General features: G+C 27.5%; 1 pseudogene; it reads left to right on the forward strand.

Annotated features, from left to right (window-relative positions):
- Positions 1 to 298: 298 nt before the first annotated feature.
- LOC145018394 (xyloglucan endotransglucosylase/hydrolase protein 2-like) lies at positions 299 to 4,291 on the forward strand (annotated as a pseudogene).
- The last annotated feature ends 1,555 nt before the right edge of the window (positions 4,292 to 5,846 follow it).

Below are 5,846 nucleotides of genomic sequence, written 5' to 3' on the forward strand. Positions count from 1 at the left end.
AGTTTTTAAATGTTTATATAAACTAATTTATCCCGGGTGGTTTAATTAACTAGATATATTATGGATTGTGGGCATAAGGATATTAAAACCAAATATCTGTAGAAAATGCAAAAGGAATATCACATATAAATATTCCCATTCATATTTTAAAGCCTACACACAAGCATATATATATATATATATATATATATATATATATATATATATATATATATATATATATATATATATATATATATATATATATATTGATTTGTTGGATGTCTTTGTATATTATATTTATACCTACACACAAGCATCTTAATTTGCCTAGGTTATTTTTTTTAGCAATATTCACTATTCGTTTGCAACGATCAAATGGGTCTTCGTCTATGTATGATACCGAAGATGATGATCGTTTTGTTTGAAGTAATTTTCTTGCTTAGTGTTAGTGATGCAACACAGAATGCTAGCTTTGATGAAAATTATAAGATAATTTGGGGAAATCAACATGTTCAACGTCTTAATCAAGGGCGAGAGGTTCAGTGGACATTGGACAAATCCTCAGGTTTTCTACTAAATTGTATTTTTTATGAATGAATAATCTTTACTTGTTTTCTCAAAGTACTTATTTAGCTTCTATAATTTATTGTTTTATCACTAACAATAATAATAATAATTTTACATAACCATATTATTCTGGTTTTCAAATATTCAAAAGAGAATCAAATAATATATATATATATATATATATATATATATATATATATATATATATATATATATATATATATTTATGACAAATAAACTCCATCACTTTTCAATATATTAATTTGATAAGTTTGTTCATTAGGATCCATTATATTATGACTATATAGATGAATTTGATTCAAGGATTATGATGGAGGTTTTTGGTTTGCTCACAATTTTGAGGATTTTTTTTAACATGCTTTGTTTCGTAAGTTACGTTTCATAAACCAAAAATTTTAAGGAACCAATAAATTGATCAAGACTTTTTGACTAAAAATTAAAGGCTAATCATAGATGTGACAATTTTTTTAGATATTAAGAAATTTGTATAACCATATGCCATTAAAATAGATAAGTCACAGACACTTTGACATCGACGTAACAAATACATATTTTCTAAAATAATGTTAATCCTTTGGTTTATGCGTTTTTTCAAATTTTTAGAGCTTTATTTTTATCGGAAAAAATAAATATACCAAAATACATAAATTCCGTGATCTACAAATAGACATTTATATCGATATATAAACATAATAACTTTAAGCAATTTGGTCATTAACAAGTGAGTGATCATTTCATCTAACTTTTACGCTAACATTCTAGTCATTCATAGGTGAGCGACCAATGTGATTCATATGTGAATCTATTCAAATTCAGATGAAAATGTCAAATAGTTAAATCATTGGCCTAAAAAATATACGTGTATATCTACAGTTTTACTAGAATCTACACTAGTAAAATGTACTTATAAATTTATTTGTAGGTGCTGGATTTGGGTCAAAATTATATTTTGGATCTGGAGTCTTTCAAATGAAGATTAAGCTACCAGCTAAAGATTCCGGTGGTATTGTCACTGCTTTTTATGTATGTACAAATGCTTTAAACTTGTCTTTAAAGGTCTTTTATATATATATATATATATATATATATATATATATATATATATATATATATATATATATATATATATATATAAAAATCATATTATATGAACCTATAAGTTTTAGATACAACTTTATTTTCATCACAAAACTCGAATAGAAAAACTTAATTTCATGTTCAACACAATAATATAACCAACATCAACAACATATTTAATAATATCTATACAATACTACAACGGAAATAAAACACACACACACACACACACACACACATATATATATATATATATATATATATATATATATATATATATATAGTACGAATGTCATATGTGAATATCGTATTATTATGGACCATTTTTTAGTGAATCTCATTTGGTGTAGAAAAAATAAATATAGGGGATTCCACACGGTAGAATAGAAAAAAGAAACTACATATTTTGTTTCGCATTATTTTCAAAAAGTATAAACAAAATATGTATCTTTCTCTTTTTAATTAAATACAAATATATGCACCACAATACAGGATTTATATACGATTTATAGAAATCGACATATTATCAAACCTCATGGACTAGAAGAGAAAATCTAATTTGTTAAAAAAAGGTTGCAGCCAAACAAAGCTCAACACCTCTTACATAACATTCACGTGTCCTATAGGTTATTTCTGTTTTGTTTTTAACTTAATTTTCTGTAACCCAACCAAAAAGAAAGAGACCCAAATATTCATCTTCCTAACCCGAGTCTCTTTTATTTTTCTTGAAAATTGCAACTGGATTTTCAAATAAAACTTAGTCAAATAAATATCTGAAATATTCATTAATCTTCTGCACTTTCTTATTAAATATATCCATTACCAATTATCAAAATTCAATGCATGACAAGATGAATTTCAAGTCTTTATACCAAAAATTATACATTCTATTTTTTTGTCAAATTAACGACTATCGACCAAAACAAACACATGAAGTGGAACTAAAACATGTAATGCTTGTATATAAACCTACTCAACCAACCAAATCGAGCTTAAATCAAAGAACATACCTTAATTCCAAACAAAATACCGAAAATCTTCACAAACTTTCTTCTCCGATTTCTCAGTCATTTTACCACCCTTTTTCGCAATTCTAGTTGCTTTCTCGAGCTCTTTATAATGCCTAAGTCCTTAGACGTTATAATCCCTTCAAATGCTCGAATTTATTTTGCTAATCAAGATGACAATTTTAGGGTTTAAAGCTCATTATTTTTCCTAATTAAACCCAATTACCCCTACTTAATCACCCATTATATTATTATAATAATATAGTCAAATTATATATATATATATATATATATATATATATATATATATATATATATTAAATTGAGTTATCACACCATTGATGTGACATAAACCATTTCTTCAACTCTTCATATTTAAAGCGTAAATGTGTTAACTACATGAAATTTTTTGTGAGAAATATTATTAAATTGGTTTTTACTTGGCAATTGTCCTCATCTAAAAGAAGGTACGTGGTCATACTTGAAAACCGATTTATAATATAGCAAATAAAGTGAGGAATTTGTAATTAGTGATTAATATGTCATCAACCCTTTGTTCCGATTCATTTTTTATAAATATTTGTGTGCCCCCAACCAACCTAAATCCAAGGTCCATGACTACATAAGAACGAGAATAAAGTGAGAGCATGAAACTAATTCTAGCATTATGGTAAAAATACAAGTGGTGAAGTTTTAAAAATGTCTATCATTATTCAAAATCATAACCATAAAAATTATTTTTCACTTGTAATACGATTAAAATCGTAAATAAATAAAAACTAACTGGTTGTCAATCTAACAACACTTAAAGATCAATGATTTATGCATCTAATAGTATGCTTCTTATTATGTTAAGTTAATGTAGTTATTTTTTAATACAACTGTTCACGAAGAAATGGACTTTGAGTTCTTGGGAAATCGGCCAGCCAGCAAACCAGTCATTTTACAAACGAACGTATTTACAAATGGTCTCGGTGGTAGAGAGCAAAAAATCAATCTTTGGTTCGATCCTGGTGCGGATTTCCATTACTAAAAATTGCTATGGAACGACCATCAAGTTGTGTACGCGTGTATCTTATTTTATTGGAAATTACATACATCATATTGATATCAAACTTTATAGGTTTTGTTAGCTTGATTGTGTCCAATGATCAAGAAAAGAAAACCAATCACTTTATAAATAAATATGTATACTAATGGTTACATTTTATATTCATTTCAGGTTCTTTGTAGATGACACACCAATAAGAGTATATAAGAACAACATAATTAGAGGTGTTGGGTACCCTACTCATACATTGCAAGTGATTACGAGCTTCTGGGATGGATCAAGTTGGGCTACTGATGGTGGAAAAACGAAGGTCAATTATTCAAATGCACCATTCCATGCTAATTTCCAAGATTTTAACATTGATGGGTGCATCTCGATGCCTAATAGTCCTAACAAGGACTGTGCTTCTCAAAAGTATTGGTGGAACAATCCAAAATATTGGCAATTAAACCCCCAACAACTGAAATCATTAGAAGAAGTAAGAAAAAAGTATATGAAATATGACTATTGTATCGATAAGAGTAGGTATCCTACCCCTCGTCCAGAGTGTAGTGAAAAATGATGGGCAATAATATATATTACATTTAATGAGCTATCTTCTAACTCTAGAAATAAAATTCAAGGATTATGGTCCTTCATTTCGTAAAATATGTACAAATTAGGAAGGATAACATTATAAAAAATTACAATAATGCCTAAGATTTCATATAATTTTTTACAACTTACTTTAAAGATATAATTACAATACCCCATATTTTAAAAGGCTTTTAAGATTGAAAAGTTCTTGAAAAAGGTTATGACGATTTACAAAGTTTTTATTATGATTTATTTTTAATTGAAAGAATGAATTGCTTATTGGTAGGTAAAAATGGAAACATAACTCAAATAACTAACAATAAACTCGTATACATATGTTGTTATTTTCTAATTAACAACCCCTTTTTCATTTGGTGGTAATTTTCGAGGGATTTTGCTATGGACTGAATTTATGATTTTTGGTAAACCATAGGGACCATTTATGTAATTTCATCTTCAATTTATGATTTTTGGTAAACCATAGGAACCATTTATGTAAACCATAGGGACCAAGTTATATCCCCATCCAATGAGAGAATGCATAAGAGCATCCTTGGTCTCTTTTTTGTCTCTCATTGTCCCCTCTTCTTGTCTCCTCGTTTTCCGTTCCTCTAGCCTTATAAATAAAATACCTCATCCACCATATATAGGACATGCCTAAGAGAGCTTCGTATTGGACTCTACCTCTCACATAGAGTTCTAAGACAAAATGGTTCTCTCCATCCTAGGGAAATTATTTCCAAGTATAGACCATTTAACTTGATCGTTGGAGCATGTTCACTGGGCTCATGTCTTAGGAAGGGTCTAACGATTCTCTTCTATGATGTTACCTAGGAGACTAGTCTAGAACACGCTAACAACTCAAATATCAAATACGTCTGGACCAATCCAGATCCACACTTAAAGACTCAATGGCCTCTAATAACACGGAAAAATAATCAGTTTTACAGTTACAATATTATTAAAGATAGAATCTCACATTTATATTCTTTGTATTTGATTTCTCACCTCAAATATAAGAATTTAATGGAGTGTGAAACTTAAATATGACATTTACCATATCCCCAAATTATCAACCACAAATAGAGAAGTATAAGATAAAAAGTGGAAATGATATTTTTATTGAGTTTCTAGCAATGTGCCTAACTTAATTGGTTATACCTAACATAGTAACAACATTCATGGAACATGTATGTTAAAATAAATAGACCTTTTAAAAATTCAAGATCCTCAAAAACCATTTTTATTTCAAACTTTTTTTTATAATAACCCAATATTCAAAAATATAATAAAAAGTTAGTAAATGGCTTATTACATAAAAATTATAAATTAATAATGTGTGGTACATTATTTTAAATTTTAGAAAAAACGTTTTATATTTCTAAAAGTGTAAGAGAAACAGTTCATACTTAATTTTTATTTTCTTTTCTAAAAAACATCATTTTTGAGAAAAAACAAATCTTCAAAATACAAAACCGAACCTAAAAGTTCAGTTTTTTACTTTGAAAATACCAAACTATAAACTTTTTAATTGTTTTTGTTTCTTGTTTTCTTTTTGCTTTTTT

Source organism: Lactuca saligna, chromosome 9, assembly GCF_052625555.1.
Source record: "Lactuca saligna cultivar CGN05327 chromosome 9, ASM5262555v1, whole genome shotgun sequence".
Classification (NCBI taxonomy): domain Eukaryota; kingdom Viridiplantae; phylum Streptophyta; class Magnoliopsida; order Asterales; family Asteraceae; genus Lactuca; species Lactuca saligna.